This window comes from Urocampus carinirostris, chromosome 9 (genome assembly GCF_059441175.1).
Source record: "Urocampus carinirostris isolate Australia breed hairy pipefish chromosome 9, RoL_Ucar_1.0, whole genome shotgun sequence".
Lineage (NCBI taxonomy): Eukaryota > Metazoa > Chordata > Actinopteri > Syngnathiformes > Syngnathidae > Urocampus > Urocampus carinirostris.
Genome location: NC_142357.1, coordinates 2,967,144 through 2,988,618, shown reverse-complemented (window position 1 = coordinate 2,988,618; position 21,475 = coordinate 2,967,144).

Sequence of the window (21,475 nt, the reverse complement as noted above, 5' to 3'; positions counted from 1 at the left end):
TTTGCTTCTTTAATCCCAACATGACCAAATAGTATGTAAAATTATGCACAAAATGACTTAAAAGAAGGGGTGAATAGAACAAAAAAGAAAAAAATACTAAAATGAAAAAGTAGTGAAAAGCTGAGAAAGAAAGAAACAAAAGGAAGAGAAAAAAGAAAGAAAAATTTATAAAAAAGCCCGAAAAAAAGAAAAGAAAGAAATGTAGGAAAAAAGTAAATAGAGAACAAAAAGAAAAAAGTTACAGCTCGGAAAAAATAAACATAATGAGATTTTTTTAAAGGAATTTGAAAAAAAAGTAGAAAAAAACACGGAAAAAATAAGAAAAAGTATGTGTTGCATTCAAATAATTTCCAATGATATCAAGTGAATCTTGTTGCCAACATTGTACTTCCATTAAAAAATGTGATTAAGTACAGTTCTGTTTCTTACAACCGACTAAATAAGCCCCCAAAATGTTAATATTTTGCGACAAAATATATCAGGAAAAAAATAAATAAATGGATATCTTGTGAAAGAATTGTAAGAACAAACGACGTTTGTAGGCCGAACAACCTTTGCAATAGTACATGAGTCAATTCATTCAAAAGAGAAAAATAATTTTGCATTGCCGGAAACTCAGCTAAATGTAACTTGATGTCAAGTTTTGGACGTGTTTGATAATTAATCATCTTGCCACACTTGGGATTATGGTTGCTCACTGTGGTTTCAAGCGCTGCTCACCGACTTTGTGTGAACGCTCAGACCCGTGGAAAATTAGAGGGAACATTGGAACCAACCAACAAATAAATCACATGTTATATATGAAATATATATAAAATATTTTCGGATATTTTGGGGAAAATTCATTTCTCAATTATACTGGTTGGAATTGATCTGGAAACACTTCAGTGTAGTCAAGTTTAGCAGTCAAGTTCACAGGTATTATAGTTGACGGGCACTGTGGCGTGTACTGAAAGCACTCTTTCAACCCATTTATTTGTAGATACTTAGAAATTTTAAGCCATGGGGAATCAACCTTTTTGAAACTGAGAGCTACAGTTTGTTACTGATAGGCACGGGTAGCTCCCATTTTGATAAACGTATTTTAGATAGCTTATTATTACTATGATGTCACAATGTTCTTACCAGGTTGTAATCATTTGAACTTAAGTCAACCACTAAAACATCATTTCAGGTAGAAATGTAGTCTATAAGAAAATCCCTACTTAGGTGCCCTTAGGGGGGTACCGGGACCACTTTGCAGACCATTCTTGCTGGGCCACATAAAATGTTATGGTGGTGCCCTGGGCCACGAGTTTGACACATGAACTTTGGTAGTTACGCTCAATATCCAAGGTGCTTGAAAATGTTGTATAAAAAAACATGACCCAGTCTCGAATAAATTATACTTTTTCTAAAGACTCTGCAATAACGGACTGAGTCAGGCCATTGCTGATATGAGGCAGTCAGCACAATCACATATAACCTGACCCGTTAAGATGTAGACATTAAGGTTCATTTACAGTACACATGCAAGTCACATAAACCGCATACCACTCTTATCCAAACATTGATGCTGTGGAAGGAGTTTCTTTTAATGAAGTTAATACAAATCTATTTTACATTTTTTTATACCAGTTATCTATATGAAAAGAAAACATTAACATTGACGTCAAGTGTTTCTGACCACAACAGCTTTGCTAAATCTCAATTAAAAGGTTCGCTTTCTTCACTTTCAGAGTCACTTTCCGAATGCTCGAACAACAGACACGTAAACCCAAGCTTCGACAATCCATTCTTTTCATTACAAAAATTGAAAATGACACCGTTTCTTGATCGAAAGCACCAACAGAATAACAATAACTTTCAAGTTGCTAGATATGCTTCGGCGTTAGCATCCATGAGTACTTTCGCAAAATGCCCCTTGCGTTTGACGTCACGTGTCCTCTTGTGCCACATGGGAGAAGGCATAAAGGTCAAAGGAGATCACATCCAAGTCACATTTAGATGGAAATGTGAAAAATCTCACAGAAATATTGTATTTCACCCTAAAATGTTGGATGTCTTGAAACTGTAAGACCCGAACCTGTGACCTCCCAGCCCAACCTTATGGCCACCAAGTTGCTCTACCTGCACAGCTTTATATAACACACAGGGCGCACTGTACAATAGGGCACGGTGCACAATTTGCAGAAAAACTGATACTTTTATGTGTGCCCTATTGTTGTTAGAATATGGTGATGCAATTACATTTGCACCGTTTCAAGCACAATAATTTCTCCTTATTTTCTCTCTACCATTTACTTTCGCATCTAGGCTGTATCCACAACTATGCAATGAAATACTGACATCAGGGGGTTAGCTTGAAAGCACAAGTTTGGTTGTGTATCACAAGTTGCGAATGGTAGGCAGCGTGTGGGGGAGGAGGCGTGGCTAATACCGGAAAAAACAAACCCCTCTGGTGCAAACGTGACTAAAGAATGTATGGTGAAAGTGTGCTAAATTTTTTGTCAAATCATATGCCTGGAAAAAATGTTTGGACAGTATTTAGCAATGCAGGAGGAGTTTTACGAGTTGTTGGAAGCTCATACACAAAATGGGTATGGAGTCTCTTGCTTTTGTGTTCGTTTGCAAGCTCTCAATATCACACAAGAAATATGAAGGCTTACCGCTTCCACAGGTTGATGTTCACATTTTTTCTATTTCTTGTATTGTGTGTCTATTTTTCAGTATGTGAATGTATTTGGTAAGTTAGAACTAAATAGTTACTTTTGGAGTAATGCGCTACTTTTGGGTGTCAGTGATCAGGGGGGTAACATAATTACTTTTTAAACGAAGTAACTAATAAAGGTAACTAATTACTTTTAAAGTAACACGACAAACACTGCCCAGGACACAGATTGGTATACAACTTAGATGGAAAAATGGTTTGGGGCTCTCTTACATTAGTGTGTTTACACATGCAGTACCTTGCAAAATTATTGCCCACCCCCCAATGAGTTTTTGGACATATAGCCATACTTCAGGCTTTAAAGGCACAGATTAAAAAAAATACAAGAATCAACAACATGTGAGACACAATCATTGTGGGGAAAACAACAATTTATAGAACATATTATTATCGTATTAACATATACAAAATTGAAAAGTAGGAATTGCAAAATTGTTGCCCCCCCTTTGAGTTAATACATTGTACAAGTCTTTTTGGGTATGTCCCTGCACAATTTACATCTTGGAAACAGAAATTTGTGTTTAGGCCCAACCTGTTCCCCATACTCAGGACTCTTGCAGACTCCAACAGATTGCCTACCAGAATGGCCTTGTATCTGCCTCCATCCATCTTCCTGTCAACTTTACCGATCTTCCCAGCCTTCGGGGCATGATGCTTCCACCACCATCTTAACAGTGAGTATGGTGTTTTCAGGGTCATGTGCCGTTTTACTCCAAACGTAAGACTTCGCATCCAGCCCAAAAAGTTCAATTTTGGTCTCATCTGACCTTGTTCCACTTGTTATTTGTGTCCCCCATTTTGCTTCTTGCAAATGCAGAGCGGGCCTTTTTGTTATTTTTTCTGAAAAATGCTTTCTTGTTACCACCGTACCATAAATTTCGTTGTCACAATATGTTAACCCATTTTGTAACAATGACAATAAAGGTATATTCTATTCTATTCTATTGTATTCTAAATGGCAGATTTATGTAGAATCCGACTAATAGTTGTCTTATACACAGATTGTCCCTCCTAAACTGTATATGCCCACATGTGATCCAATCATGGACCTTTTGGTTGCTTCTCTGATTAGTCTTCTCTTAACTCGGGCATAATGTTTAGAGGGATGGCCATGTCTGGGTAGATTTTCAATAGTTTTATTCTCCCTCCATTTTGATATTATTGCTCTCACAGAGCTCTGCTAGATGTGTAAATGTTGTGAAATCTTCTTGTATCCCAATTCTGCTTTGGACTAAATCATAACTTTATCCCAGACCTGGTGTATTCTTTGGTCGTTATCATAATGTTTTGTTTTAGGTTGTTTAGCTTTAAGTTTGAAGCCTTTTTCTTGGGAGTCCAATACTTTCGCTATGCACTTTAACAGGAAAAAAACACACTACATAAGATTGACTCTGTGCTATGGTATTGACTTTTGTCAATATAAAAATTCGGCGAATACACAATAATTTGGACGTCGGGCTTATTTGAAACTGAAGCATAGTTGGTTCCGTAACATCTGAAAATGAATCATTTTTTTTCTCATACATAAATTTAACCTTTTCCTCCATCCCTTTTCGTTCTGTTACATTGCCTTGTAATATTTTTCATCTAAAATATGGCCTCGCATGTGACAGAAGGTAATGACTATATTCAAGCTTGACTTCATGGAACACGTCAGTAGCAATGAAAAAAAAGACATAAATGTATTTCATTAAGTCATAGCAGGCTTGAGTAAGTGGTAGTCATATTTTAAGTGCTGCTGATAATTAATTTAATGGGACCAGGATTTTCTTTCTAACTGCATCTGCCTTTCATCACATCACTCTTAAAAGTATCTTTTTAATTCATATTTTTGACATCACTTTCCATTCTTTGGTTCGATGTTTCTTTGAGAATTCTGAGGGATCTATTTTTCTAGAGACAATAGGCGCTTTGCATAAAACCCTGCCACAATGTCTCATTTGTCAGAAGGATATCAAATTATATCTTCGGGATACTTGGATTAGGATAGCGGAATTTTAATGTATGTGTAACACACTTGTGTTAAACAGCCTACAGCCATACTTACTGTAGATATCCACTAATTCTGAGTCACTTATAATAATTAAGGTTCATTGAAAAAAAGATAATGATTATGACTCAACTGGCTTGAGGGAAGGCAGGGATACCCTCACTCCAACCTCCCATATTCCATTGATTTATTTGCATATATGAAGTAATAGTTTTGTGATATAAAACTCTTTTGAATTGATTTTTTTATTTCTCTGTGTACCTAACACCTTAAAGAAAATTTACTGTATGGGATCGCCATAAGTAGGATTTGTAATTTTCATTTAAAACCAATCCCATTGCGTCTTTTTTCTCCTACCACCTTATTGTTTATCCTCCCCTCCCTCTTCTTTAGTACGTGGTAGAGAATAATTCTTGTTACAATGTATGGTGTTTTGTTGGTCTAAAAATGATTTGAATCATCTATCCATCCATCCATTATCTGCACTGCTTATCCTCAGTAGGTTAGCAGGGGTGCTGGAGCCAGCCCATCCCAGCTATTTTCGGGCAGTGGGCAGGGGACACCCTGAACTGGTTGCCAGCTAGTCGCAAGGCACACGGAGACGGACAAGTCACTCGCTCATTCACACTTAGGGTCAATTTGGACCAGCCAATTAACCTGAAACGCATGTTTTTGGAATCTGGGAAGAAACCGGAATGCTTGGAGTAAACCCACGCAACCACCCGGGCAACATGCAAACTCCACACAGGAAGGTTCGGATCTGAATCATTTGATGAATATATTTTGTTCATCAACACTTATGAAAAAATTCCGAATCGTCTGTCAGCTTCCTTCCGTTGTTTCTCCCTGTTTGCGCTGCCCTATCTCGTGACATTTGTGTTCAATAAAGCTGTTGGTTGAGCCTATCAGAGTCCAACTTAAAAAAGCAGTGCTCGCGAGCAGGCCTTGGAAACTGCAATTGGTTTCACAAACATTGATAGGCTAGGAGCCAGTCATCCACCAAAGTGATCACACTAATACCCATTAAACATGAAGATCATGAGTTGCAGAAGTAAATATTTTGTTGTGTCGATTTAAAAACAAGGTTCCGACGGGTGCTTGAAATCCTTCAAAATTCTTGATTTTGAAATTTGTGTTTTTAAGTGCTTGAATTTTGGGTGAAGTGTATGAAAAATGCTTGAAACTGTTGACATTCCCACATTTCATGGAAGTCTGACTTGATAAAACAAACTATTAAATCAAGAAAAAAAAATGTGCGTACAAATGACAATGGTGGCTACAAACATCATTAGTGATTTGTCATGTCAAGCATTACTGCCTCCTTTTGTCGCATCCAAGAGGAGATGTTTATCAGACTAATCATGGACATTCCAACTGTTATTTGCGAAGTGGCTTTTTGGCTTGGCTCACTGAGAAGAGCTTTTTAGGCCCCCAAACGGCTCCTCAGATTAAATTTATTTTTGGATAATATTTGTATCAGTAAATAATAAAAATTATGCATGCAATTACTTATTAATTAGTGAATGTATATATTTACACACTTGATATATCAATCAGAATATTCACAGATTCACAACCAAAAAAATTGTAAGATACAAATCACTATTAGCGTTTTATACACTGAACAGATTTAGCAACAACACAAAATCCCTAAGAATGCAAAACACTTTGCTCTTTAGTGCTATACATAAATGATAAACTGCAAAAAAAAAAGAAATAAAAACATATTTTTTGACCAATTTGGACACAGATCTTATGAAAAACTTGCAAAAATATGAATTAAAATAATCAAAACAAAAGGCAAAGGATCAGCAGTCATTAAGATTGAAAGATTGAATGCACTGTGCTTCGGAGCAATCAATATCATTAAAACACGTCCAAATTTGGCTCACTATACTGCTTTTTATGCAAACAGTATTTTCCATTATTACCCAACACCGATGGAGCCCTTTCCGTTTTTGTAAACAAGTGTGACGTAGCCAAGCATTGTTGAAGCAGAATGGAATAATTCATCATGTCAGTTTATAGAAGCCCATTGACTCAGAAAGACTATAAGTCACAGAGACTGAATACTCAAAATAGCTCAGAGAATGTGCTAGCAGCAAGATAGCGACTTTATTTTAGTCATCAAAGCCAACCCCCTTAAAAAGGTACTGGAACATTTTAAAAATTTGCCTTGAAAATCTTGAAAAAAAGGCCATGAAAAAGATATACGATCTTTGGAACAAGTATGACAACTCCTAAGTGTACACGCAATATGCAGGCGGGAAAAGGTTTTGCCTGGGACATTTAGCCTAGAGGTAACTTCTTAAGCCTGAGCCCAAGTCTAACCCGAATTGGGCTGGGCTGGGCCTTAAATTTAAATCATTACGTTTGGGTCAGGACGAGCTTTTTATGTTGATAGTCTTGTTTAACTTTTCATCACAAAAGACAGACCGCACGTGTTCCGCGTCCGCCTAGCCCAAAGCACCCACCTTGTCCCCCTCTTGACCGCACTCGGCACTGGACCCAGAAAACCTGGCACATGGCGGGGTCCGGCCTAAATTAACCCTCCTCCACATGAGGTCTCACAAATAAAATTGTAAATTTCACTTCCAAGAGCCGGCTCATAAAGCCACTTTGTTCAGGAACGACACATCACTAATTCTGACTAGATCTGAAGACTTAAGTGTTGAATGCAATGCCTGCCACTGCAATTAATAATGTACCTCTTGCTTACCATAGCATCACTTGGAACTGCACTGATCCTAAAAATGCCCATTTTCTTTTTCTTCAAATAATTTCATTCACCTCCAAATGGTATCATTGGAAATGGTTCCAACAATACACTGTAACATTTCTTTTTTTAATTTTTTCTTGTCTTCCTCACAACTTACACTCTGCGATGTACTTTTCCCTTATTTTGTACCGCCCACTGTAGAATTGTATGTTCCATAACAGATGATCAATTACACTTATAACATATTTGGTTCATTCACTCTGATCATTTTATCTTGCTGGAGAAGGCAGTGTGATTAGGGAGGATATAGGACGTTGTCGACCTGACTTGGTGAAAAGGGGCTTATGACCCTCACTTTTTCACCTTCCGCAAAAAGAATTGCAGAGTGTTTGGGACTTTCTTAGCCTTGTCATGAGCAAGCTAAAGTAAGTAGAAAACTAAGGTGAAGGGAGAGAAATGGGAATGACCCTAAAGCTATCTTGTTATGTATTTGTATATTTTTTTGATTATTTGAAAATGTGTAAGCCAGATAACCGTTTTTGTACAGGGAAAAAAAAGAAATCATTATTTTGTTCTAGATAATCTTGGTCACTGATAAAAGACGTGTCTTGGAATTCTACTTGGTCTGCATTTCTGTGAGTACATGGCTTCAGCGTTGTGTTGGTAAGGTATATTATTGCTTAATAAGGGGAATTGCAATCATTAATAAGAGGAGCAATTGGCTAAGGTTGACCGGTATGAAACTGATATTTTTTAAGAGAAGATGAAAGAAAAACATCTGATGTTTCTTTGTTTATATAGCAGTAAAAACATCATGTTCTGTTGTTCTTGTGAATCCTATAAAGGTGTGTTATTGAGCAGGTTGAGCAGTGAAACTGGCTGGTATCGAATGAGTTAATATTAAATGAATCGTCCACTAGGCTGCACCGAGGATTAAGGCTTTGTATGGCAGCCATCGATTTACTATACCGCTAACCTCACATGACTCCCCAGTGTATTTGACCTTATCCCAGCTGATTTTTGGCAAGAGGCAGGGTCCACTCAAACTCAAGCGTTGCCAACTATTGGAAATCGTATTTCAGAATGGATAAAGACAGATTCAGAAAATATTTTCCTAATCACATTTATGAGTGCCATGTTTAGGCTGAAAAGAGTGAGCAGATCGATATTATCGATGAGGCATGAGTAATTGGATCGGATTGATACTATTGTCTCAGGGTCGATACTGTTATGCGGTGTGTTCATTTTAACTGTCACTATAACAGTGGTTGTTTGAGGGTTGTAAGAGTATTCATATATCATAACCTTCAAATTAAATCCATTTTTTTCACACTTTGTTAGCATAACTGGCTTTATTTTCAGAACATTGTACCATGAAAGGTATTTTTTCATGAATTATTTGTATTTTAGCTGGTTTTATGCTCTCTTAACTTTTGTTCTGAAACAGATGTTGTAGAAGGGGTATTTTTTTATACTGTTTAAGGTTTTTACGTTGTATCATTTACACCATTTGCATTCTGACTTAATTTTCAAAATATTGTGCAGTGGAAGGTATTTTAGTTGTCATGTTGATGTTTTTGTCAAATGATGCTATTGCATGCAATAACAAGTTACACTGTACTCTTGTTTGTTGAGTTGTAAAATATTAAACTCCCATTACCTAAACTATGCAAAATACATGCATGTGTACTTAGAAATAAAAATTCCTACACATGAATTTAATTATTGTTTTACATCATTTGCATTAAGAAGATAAGTTGATAAACTCATACAAGTTACTGTATAAAAAATAAAAATATGTATTACATTTGTTTGATCTCCTTATGATAAAACACTCATTGCATCATTAGTAGAACACAAATATCATTATAAAAAACATACATGTAATAGGAAGACATTATACATTTAATTGACTAAGTTTTGATGTCTCCAATTTGATACAGTGGGCACTATTAAACTTAATGCTCATACCGAAATGCTGCATTTGCAGATTGTCCTGACAAATCAAAACACTCTTTCCTGTGATTGACCAGTATACTTCTGCAATCAACCAGTAGATAACGATCTATATAATGACCACTCCTGTCTTCGAGGATGGGGATTATATCATGACATCATGGCAGTCCCTTGTGGACATGTAGAGTTGTGCCTGCTAGATGACTTACCATTAATGGTGGAAAATAAATGAAATTAGTTTGTCCTTTTAAAACCGCCATTTCCTAAATTAGCACATCATTTTATGACTGCCTCTTGCACTTAAAGTGGTAATCAATTAGAATAAATCCAGTGTGGAATCAGATATGACTACAAGTTCACTGTATGTATCTAATAGAGCAGACAGATAAGGAGAAGAACCTTGAAACAGAATGATCGCATCTCCTGCTGAAAGCTTTTAATCAGGGACACGTCTGCACAGTTATTGAATCACAGACCTGCTGACATAGTTTTATTGTACGGTTCAGCAACTTACATCACATGATAAACGACCTGTCTGCTGCTTTGGTAATATTATGCGGAAGGGAAATTAGCGCTTGCACACTTTTCCGTTATTGTAAAAGCCAGGACAGAAATATGTTTGTGTTTTGGAATCTTAGCTTTGCAGATTTGTTGCTGAGATGTGTCATGACTAAGACCTTATAAAAAAATAATAAAATAATAAAAAATGATTTAAAAAGGCAGACAGATGCTCTTATAAAAGCGTATTGTGGGTAGTTAATACATTAAAAGTCACCTTGGCACCTAATACACAATATATTTTTCATAGTTATAATAGGTGAGTTATTCATTGATGTGTGGTAAACAAGCTTATTGTACGTGTATTTGTGTAGTGCAGGTGTCGGGAACCTTTTTGTCCTAAAGAGCCATAAAAGCAAAAAATAAATATCCATTATTTGGACCGCTTATCCTCAGATGGGTTGCGGGGTCCTGGAGCCCATCCCAACAGTAGGCAGGGTACACCCTGAACTGGTTGCCATGCAATCGCAGGACACACAGAGACAGACAACACACTTTCTCATAATTTGGACCGGGCAGTTTACCTAACAAGCATGTTTTTGGAATGTGGGCGGAAACCGGATTGTCCGGAGAAAACCCAAGCAAGCACGGGCAACAACATGCAAATTCTGCACAGGAAGGCCAGTTTAGTATTAGTTAGTATTTGTTTTTCTGTACAGTCAAAGTTTGTATTTTAGTTATTTAATAAAGCTAACAGTTTTGGTGCCTAAAATCTTTGTGTTACATACTCAAAGGGGCTGGTGTCAATTTTTCAGTGGTCATGAGATTTCCAAGAAACAAGTATCATTTCAATATGGTATTGATCGATGCTACCTTGTAATTATTTTTTTGTTTAGGATCGATATTCATATTCTATGTATCGTTCTCCCACCTTATGCAAGGTCAGGGGATTTTGAGACATCTTGTAATTAAGGGCTATACCAATAATTGTGACCTGACTTAAAATCTGACGTCTGGGCAAAGTTGGTTCTTGAGTAGTGCATATCCTGCATGTTTTTGTAGGTTATTTTTCTCCAAATCAAGTGATACAGTGTATCAGTATGTTAGCAAGGTGTGTAGCAGCTAAATAATAATTATAGGTGATTTAAATCACTAAACATAAGCTCAACTGTTTAAACCAATTCAGTTAACAACCCTGAGTCGCTGAACACGATTGGGAGGCCCTATATAGACTCTGAGACATCGTTTGCACTCCCAAAATGTAACCTTACTCATTACATAATATTAAGCATGTCTTGTGAATCATATCTGAAGCGGTGGCTGCACAGGCATCCACAATTTAGCCTCAATCTGGCTTTTTCGTGTCACAGAATTCCTTTCTGGAATCAATATCGTCATCATCACAATGCTTCCTCACTGATCAAAAGCCGCTCAAGCTTAGAAGCCGCTGCTCAATTGCAGCAAGCACCAAGATCTTTTCAGGCAAGGCTCATCTGCACAGAAGAGCTGTGATGGTTGCCCATGTGTAAAAGTTGCTTGGCCGGAGAGGCCACCGTCGCAAAATCGGCAGCTCCAGATACGAGCCAGATCTCCTTAGTTACAGCCCCTCTCCGCTTCGGTTGCCAGCAACCTGCTGCAGCTTTTGCTTTCTTTAAAAAAAATAAAAATAAAAACATATTAACCCCCCTGAGTTAGCAGGAGGCTTGAGATGGTGCATCTGTTAATGTTTTTATTTTATAATTTCATTTTGTAAGGAGAATCAGAGCACCTGTTTTTTAACGGCTCACCATAGGAAATTTGCCATTTTAAATAAAGAATGCGCAAAAAAGAATTGGCTGTCTGGCCATTCTGTGCCTGGCTCAGTGTTCCACTTTTGGGGGTGGAGCCAGGAGAGCAAAGGTAGAAACTGAAGCAGGGATGCTCAACACAAGGATGGTACAATGTACAGAAAATCAAGCCGTCACATAACAAATAACATGTCCCAACAAAATCAAACTTGATTAGATAGAAACCAGAACGGCACTAACCGAAAATGGAAATTTGAGTAACAACGTAACATAAAAGGGGTGACAAAATATGTGTAAATGTGTAAAAAAAATTGATGGTCAATAAATAATTTTATCAAATAATGTATTGCCCAATTAAATTAAAATTAAAGAGTCAAGTTTATTTTTTTCATAACTCGTCTTGCTTTTTTGGAGCACCACATTTGAAAAAAAATAATTTTATTAAAAAAAAAAAAACATTTTTAGTTATTCTGGATGGTGGCTATGGATGGTACCGTTTTGACAGTTCTTTATACTTTGATACACACACACACACACACACACACACACACACACACACACACACACACACACACACACAAATTTCTAAGGTTGAATAGAAAACACAACACAATAATAAGATAATTAAACAAAGAAAGATATAAGTTCAGATCTTAAATGGCACCATTTTGTTCGAAACACACCGTTGGCTTAATTATAAAGTTATTGTAACTCGATAGAATTCCTTCTTAACGTCACACCGATACCAATATCAACATTTGGGGTGCTATTAAATTTCATGTGGAACAAGCAAGCAGTACTCACATGGGACGCAAGCCCATCATGTTACTCTAACTTCATTATTATGCGCAAGTGTGCACAATCATTGATTTGACTTTTGGAAGAAGTCAAACATTTAAAAGTCTCTCACAGTGGCTAAAAAATTGGGGAAAGTAAAGTAAGTAGAGAGAGTAGAGAAAGTAGAGAGAGAGGGGGAGAGAGAGATACACAGTGGAGAAGATAGGTATTTGTGTCATGGTCGCCTTGGCGACCGGTCTGCCCCGCCCCCTGGGCACCAGCTGAAGCAGTTCAACTAATTGCGTGTCTGCTATTTAAGGCTGGATTGTGGGTTTTGCGGGTGCTGGCTCATTATACCTTTTCTGTTCTGTCATGCCTTGTCCTGTTTAGTTGAGTTGGAAGAAATCTGTGTTTGCACGTTTTTGTTAAAGCCTGTTTGTTCTGTCTTGTCCCTGAGTTTTGGACAACTTTTATTTTGGTAAATAAAAGTTTTTGATCGTCACGCAATTGAGTTCTCCCTTCCTGCCTCCTGCCTCCGTTCTGGTCCGGTCACCCCTTCCACTCCGTGACAGAATGAGCCAGCCAACATTTGAACTCAGCGAACGATCCCTGCGCGATTTGGGGAGAGCTGGAGGACGCCGTTTGGCAAGCACCCATTGAGGTATCCTTCCCTGCCCGTTCGAACCACGGCCCCGCCCGTCGTGGCCTATGCTGTGCCTTGAATGGGGTCCCGGGAGGATTTGACGCCTGCCAGTCCGACTCCTCGTCCTGCCAGTCCGACTCCTTGTCCTGCCAGTCCGACTCCCCGTCCTGCCAGTCCGACCCCCGTCCTGCCAGTCCGACTCCCCGTCCTGCCAGTCCGACTCCCCGTCCTGCCAGTCCGACTCCCCATCCTACCGGTCCGACTCCCCGTCCTGCCGGTCCGACTCCCCGTCCTGCCGGTCCGACTCCCCGTCCTGCCGGTCCGACTCCGACTCCGCGGCCTGCCAGTCCGACTCCGCGGCCTGCCAGTCCGACTTCAACTCCGCGGCCTGCCACTCCGACTCCGCGGCCTGCCACTCCGACTCCGCCGCCTGCCAGTCCGACTCCGCTGCCTGCCAGTCCGACTCCGCCGCCTGCCAGTCTGACTCCGACTCCGCCGCATGCCAGTCCGACTCCGCCGCATGCCAGTCCGACTCCGCCGCATGCCAGTCCGACTACGACTCCGCCGCATGCCAGTCCGACTCCGACTCCGCTGCCTGCCAGTCCGACCCCGACTCCGCTGCCTGCCAGTCCGACCCCGACTCCGCTGCCTGCCAGTCCGACTCCGCCTGTCCTGTTTTCGCCTGTCCAGTTTGCCCGCCGGACCCCCCCTGCCGAGCGCCGATTTCTATCCGCCCGACGCAGATGGCGCCTGCCTCTCCCCGTTCCTGCGTGTTCGGAGGAGGGAGCGGGGTTGCCCCAATCGTGAGCGTCTAACCATTACGGGGCGCGAGGTAGTAATTTTTTCTTTTTTGGGACCTCGGGAGCTGTCCCTTAAAGGGGGGGCTCTGTCATGGTCGCCTTGGCGACCGGTCTGCCCCGCCCCCTGGGCACCAGCTGAAGCAGTTCAACTAATTGCGTGTCTGCTATTTAAGGCTGGATTGTGGGTTTTGCGGGTGCTGGCTCATTATACCTTTTCTGTTCTGTCATGCCTTGTCCTGTTTAGTTGAGTTGGAAGAAACCTGTGTTTGCACGTTTTTGTTGAAGCCTGTTTGTTCTGTCTTATCCCTGAGTTTTGGACAACTTTTATTTTGGTAAATAAAAGTTTTTGATCGTCACGCAATTGAGTTCTCCCTTCCTGCCTCCTGCCTCCGTTCTGGTCCGGTCACCCCTTCCACTCCGTGACATTTGAACACCCTGCTATTTTGGTATTTCTCCCCCTTAGAAATCATATCATTGTCTGAAAATTGTATCCACTGTGAGAGAGATAAACTAAAAATCATGCATTGTGATTTCATAATTTTTCTTTTTAGTTTATCTCTCTCACAGTGGACATGCACCTGCGATGACAATTTGAGACTCCTCCATGATTTCTAAGCGGGAGAAATAGCATTTTTATCTTATGCATACACAAGCTGCACCTGTATATTAGCCGCATGCGCCCACATTGATAAAATGCAACACAAACATAGAATTAACCCATACCCGGCACAGTCCAAAAATCACAGCCGGCAAAATTAACGGAAAACGATACCGGTATTTAAGGTTTGATGCAGACCTGCAGAGTCCGGGTGCCCGTTGAAAGTAATCCAAGGAAAAAAGTGTATATTTCCAAAGGTAAGGGTGGGAAAAATATATATCCACTATTGTCGGCCGCGTCCACAAACACGACTCACCTTTACTCCACGTTTGCCCCGCCCCTTCTTTCTAATTTGCTCGTGCAAAACATATGAAAATAAGTTTCTAAAATAAATACATTACAAAAATATACAGTTGCAAATACATATTATACATGGTTACACATATTTACAAAGAAAGACGGTACACCGAGAGAGTTTTCAAAGCTTTTATAATAATATTACAACTTTCATCCCAAACCGTGCCTGTGAAGGGTAGCAAAACGCTACTAGCAACACGCTCGCAACACAGTAAACGGCTCTGTTAAAAAAGCATAGCGTACTTGCAGTAATCACGGTAAACCGTCCTCATCTTCCTCCTTATAACTGACGTCATCAAAGTCGTCTTCCCCAGTATGGGAAAGAGTCTATGTCATATAGACGTCGTCCCACGCTCCCGCAGCCGGACTCGCACTCTCATTGTCGCTGGAACTTTCATCAATTCCTGATCCTGTGCCCTCCTCTCCGGTACGAAGCAGACCGGCTTTTCGGAACCTGTTGGTGATGGTGGATTTTTTGATGGTGCCCCACGCTGTCAGAATCCACTGGCAGACTTTACAAAAAGTTGGCTTTCGCATGCGGCGAGTTTTAGTGAAGTTGCAGTCTCCCTCGGCGCATATATTCCACCGGTCTAGATATTATGTAAATATATATATAAAAATATATAAATCATATATTCCACCTTTTGTACTCGAGCGCTGCTGGCGGCCGTTAGAAAAATTACATAAATTGGCCGCATCACTGAATAAGCCGCAGGGTTGAAATTTTGGGGGAAAAGTAGCGGCTTATAGTCCGGAATTTACGCTATATATATATATATATATATATATATATATATATATATATATATATATATATATATATATATATACACACAAAAAATGGTTGTGTTTCATACTAACATCCATCCATTCATCCATTATAAGCACTGCTTATCCTCAGTAGGGTCGCGGGGGTGCTGTAGCCCATCTCAGCTATCCTCGGGTAGTGGGCAGGGGACACCCTGAACTGGTTGCCAGCCTGTCGCAGGGCACACAGGGACAGACAACTCCCTTGCTGATTCAAATCTAGGGACATTTTGGACCGGCCAATTAACCTGAAATGCATGTTTTTGGAATGTGGGAGGAAACCTGAGTGCCAGGAGAAGACCCACGCAAGTATGGGGAGAACATGCAAACTCCACACAGGCAGGTTTGATCCCATGACACCTCAGAACTGTGCGACGGATGCGCAAAATTGCGTGATAAGAGCAACTTTTCTGGACGATTTTCTGTTTTTCCGTTCTCTAACATTAGTTTCTGGTACCATGAATAAAAGTAGTGTGATTATGAGATAAATTCAAATGTGATTTCAAATGTTACACATATCACTGATGGTCTACTGGTTAGGATTCAGCCTTTTAACTGACCTGGATTCCCGTTGCATCCAAGTATTTGCAATTATGGTCAACAATCAATCATTGCACATATATGGTAATATGTACACCAAAACTTCGAGTTATCGTATGTACACCGAAACTTATTTTTAGGTAAAACAAATAAGTTGGGAACCAACACGGTTAACTCTGCCCTGGTAAAAGTAATAAATGACAAAAGCACCCTAAATCTGTAAGATGCCCGATCTCCATTTACCCGGAGCACCGAATGAATGTGAACTGCCAGTTACAAAATAAATGATTAAAATTGTGGGTGATAAAATCACCTTTGCTGCACTGTATAACCCACGTAATCACACACCAAAAGAAAAATGGCAACATACGCAGTCACATCCACTGGAACAGAACACGGAAATGGCCTCCATAAATCAAGCGCGGGCAACAGCTACCATGCTTCACGCCAACAGCCCCCTTATGCTTCAAAGTCATCTCTGAATCTCTTAGCCACAAATTGAGCCACTCAACAAGAATACCAATTTGAAGTTCTCTATCATATCACAGCGAGAAAGAGAGAGAGCACATTCGACACAACATTTCTATTTATCAGTTTGAATGTTATCCAGGAGCTGTGAATGTATAGACGTGGCTTCACTCATTCATTCACTCTCACACTCACTCATACGGCGAGGTCCCACAGCTTCAAAGATAAGAGAGGGAAGTGTTCTGCTGGAGAAAGCGTCCTCATTGGTTTGCAGGGCGGCACGTTCAAAGCTTCCAGTATGTGTGTTTCACAGAGAGAGAGAGAGAGAGCATTTTTTCTCCCCTTCCTTCACTGCCACTAAAAAGACACAGAGGAGCAATTGTGCCGAAGGAAGGAAAATCACTCTGTTTTCAGAGAAGAGGAGTGAAGGGCACACTTTCTCACCCTTTCTGCTCATTTCCCCTAACCTCTCTTCTCTCGCCCGCCTCCTCTTGCTCCTCCATTCCATTCAGCAAGCAGCTGAAATGGCAACGCTTGTTAAAAAAAAAAAAGCGCCATGACAGCGTTCACAGCTTTGCCTGCCACAGCATCTCCTCCACGTTACCAGAAACCACAAATGAAAGCAATTCGGCATAAAAAGTTAAACATTCGAGGAGGGGGGCACAAGCTGGAGCGAAAACGTTCAGAAGAATACAGCACATAGGTTGAAAAAAGGGCTTTGGAGGAAATAAGATGCAGCAGCAAAGATTAATCACAGCATTAGAGGTGATTGCTTTTTCCGCTTGCTCTTTGAAGAGCAACAATGTTGGGCAAAACTCTGCTTATTAAGGAAAAACTCTTTTAAAACGACTCGTTAATTACGACCACACAGCTCATCATGTGCCACCCTGATTTGGTAAGGTTGATTGAACAATGGATTTTTGGTTCTAATGGTCCGTTTGGCCTAACATTTTGATCAAATCAAAACAATGATGACATACACTACCGGTCAAAAGTTTGGGGACCTCCAAAAATATTGTCTTTTCCATTAAAAAAATACCCTTTTTATTTATCAAATGAGTTGTCCAATGTCTGTGTTAATTCATCTCTTCCTTTTGTGGAACAGTCTCAGATATGGCTTTTTCCTCACCACTCTGCTTTCTAAGCCAGCATCTTTGAGTCGCCTCCTCACTGTAGATGTTGACTCTATTGTTTTGTTGGTCCTATTTAGCCAAGCTTCTAGTTCGGGATCTGTAAGGCATCTATTTCTCGAGCTAGTGACTAATGTATTTTTAATCTTTTTTGGTCGTGCAGTCCCACTTCTCTTTCTACTCTGGTTAGGGCCTTGTTTGTTTTGTTTTCTGAAGGGAGTAGTAAACACTGTTTTAAAAGATCATCAATATCTTTGCAATTTCAAACATAAAATAGCCTTTATTTCAAAGAACAGAATGCCATGTTTCACTCAAAAGTTTTCTTTATCTGGCCATTCAAAAAGTGTATTCACACCTACAAATGTGAAACATCAGATATTTGACTAGCTCAAAGGAAGGTACATTTTTTAGCTTCTCTATCCAGCAGCCCCAAACTTTTAAACAGTAGTCTAACCTTGGCCGTGCCTCACCTGATATGCAAATTTGGCACATCCACGTTCAAAGAAATAGTCTATACATAATTACTAACCAGTGGACTGTTTCCATTCTAATCCGCAAACAACTCAGTGCTGCTTCCATATGCCTCATAGCTTCAAATACTTTAAATACCTTCAAACGGCCAAAAGTCGAAAATTAAGTTTTGGGCAAACTAAAAATCGGAAAAGGGGTTATCAAGTGTATTTTAAAAAGAAAGGGTGTTTTGGTTATTGCCTCTTAATGGTAAAACAACCCCATCGTTAATTTTTAAAAAATGCTGATTTTAACAGTATAATAAATGCATGAAGTATCATATAAACGTGTATTTTTAAAAATATCCATAGGTCAAGATATATGTTTATATTTAACATAACATAAGGCTCACCTAGAAGAAGCTAACATGATTATCCGACATCTTTCTGCTAAAAGGGCACTCCAAAAAACACAAAACCTTGTGAATGACTGGGCAAAAAAGAGAGAAAAAAAAGGTGTGTTTAGTTAATTTGAGTCTCCGTAGTTGGTAATCTTCCTTCAACTTTGTGGTACTCGTTTTTGGTTGACCTACACAATACATTGACATCGAGTGGCCAAATATTGCACAAACTCCCTTTAAGAAGTCATGCCAAAAATATTACGAAAATGTTGTTTGTATGAACAACCAATCACAGCTTTGCTGTTTCTTTAACCTTAGCAATTTGCATATCACCATCATACAACAGAAAGTGGCAAAACGACCAACCTCGTTAAAGGATAAAAACAGGTTAATTGTTCAGCTTTATTCATATTCCATGAATAATTTCTTAACCACAAACCAAACTAAATTCGATTAAACTTAGGTTAAGCTGCTTTTTATATAATTACAGTTAGAGACTGATGTCTGATATCACATAATGCAACATCCCCAGTGCCAGAGCCCAATTCTTGAAAAAATCTTGATATTGATCACAAATACCAATACAAATAGCTCCGACTTTATAAATGTACTGGTCACTTTCAAACATTAAACAGAAAAACCCCACATCTAAATACTGAAATGATGGCTGTTATTTTTGGTATGCCTCCTCAAGATTGGTTTGTCATCATTTAGTGTTTATTATAAAACAATGACCCAATGTGCCCAATTGTAAATATGGACTGTAATATCCTAATAATTTACAAAATACTCAACCTTTGAGTAGTCACTTACACTGATTCCACATACTAATGCTGTATTTTTGATGAGTAAAATATTTTTACTATTTTATAAATACATATAAACCCCCTTTTTGCATTTTTTTTTAAATTTGTGGGATATTTTTACTGTAACATAGTCTAGTCGTCATGATTACCCAAGTGGAGCCACCTGGGGTAATCATCTGGGGCGCTGGAATGCGCTTCCTGATTGGTTTATGTTCCCTTTTTAAGCATGCTTGTTGGATTATACTCTTGCCTGTCGGATTAATTTTTTTTCTCTTTTCCTGGGGACTTCTGGAGCCGTCCCTTGAGGGGGGGGTTCTGTCACAATCACCCGGATCGGGAACACCTGTGTTCAGGATTTGGCGCCAACAGCCAGGACAGCTGATTGGCGCACCCTGTATATTCAAATCCCCAGCTTCCAGTTACACTTTGTTGGATTGTACTCACGTTACCTGTTGCCTTCAGCTCAGTAAGCCCGTACCTCTGAGTCTTTGCCTGCTCCCTGTTCTCTTCTGATTGATCTCCATTGCCGACCCGTTTCTGTAATTCTGCCCTGCCCGTCTGACTCCTGAACTATTTTCCGAACACTAAGATTACGCCTGTCCGCGACCATTCCCGCCAAGCCTTCACCCGCCTGTCAAGTTCCGTCAATCCGCCAACCAACGGATCGAAGAATCCCACCTTGTCATTTCCTTCCTTTCAATAAAACCAAGAAACGAGAAAAAAAAATAAAAATAAATAAATAAACCCAAGACACGTCACAGGGAAACACAGGTAAATCAGGAGAGTGAACTCAGGACAGGCAGAATCAGAACCGGCAAAAACAGGACAAGCAGAATCAGAACCGGCAAGACAGGAGAGTCGACTCAGAACCGGCAAACAGGACAGGCAGAATCAGAACCGGCAAGACAGGAGAATCGACTCAGAACCGGCAAACAGGACAGGCAGAATCAGAACCGGCAAGACAGGAGAGGCGGAGACAGGACAGGCAGAATCAGAACCGGCAAACAGGACAGGACAGGCAGAATCAGAACCGGCAAACAGAACAGGCAAAAAGGACAGAATCAGAACAGGCAGAATCAGGGCCAGCAGCGGAGTCGGACTGGCAGGCCGGAGAGTCGAAGTCGGACTGGCAGGCAGCGGAGTCGGACTGGCAGGCAGCGGAGTCGGACAGGCAGGCAGCGAGTCGGAGTCGGTCTGGCAGGCAGCGGAGTCGGACAGGCCGGCCGCGGAGAGTCGGACAGGCCGGCCGCGGAGAGTCGAACAGACAGGCATGGGAGTCATTGCGCAGTCATAAGGCCGAAGGTGCCTTAGCCAATTTCGCCACGTCGGAAATGACTTGCCGAACTGCACATTCTAAAGGGGAATTGGGCTGCTGGTTCTGGCTTTCATAGTCGTCAGGGGGCAGATGTACGAACGCGGGGTCCATTCTGGTCGGAGGATTCGCCGAGTCGATTCTCCTGCCTTGCCGGAAAGGAATGGGTCCCATCAGGCTGAACTTTCCAAAAGCACACCAGAGGAAGTGGTCCCATCAACAACTTAGGTGGTTAAGGGTATTTTTAAATTTGAAACCATGCAAGATGTGAGGAAATAGGACATGCATTTTGTCACAAATCCATCTATATTTAATAGGTATAGTTCAATTATTTTCCAAGATAATGCATTTTACTTCAGCCTGTCTCGTGTAGTTTTTGAGTATAATGCCTAAGCGTTATGTCACAGGTGGATGCAATAATGATACGACAAAGAGCGGGCAGCCAGAAAGGTGCTACCTGGACAATATTGTACCAACCATTTAGTTTTTAGAAGTGAGCCAAACACAGCACATATTTTTTGGAGTCAAATATTACATCAGCATGAGAAATAAATAAATAAAACCCAATAACTAAGAACTCTCAAAATAATTCACACTATGGTGACATCCTCCCTCACTCTCACGATGGCGTCAAGGTTACTTTTGGAGGAATCATTTCTTCTGAGACTGTTATTCTGCCCGGGGCACCTCCAGACTTTTTTTCCACCTAAATCTCAAAAACATGAAC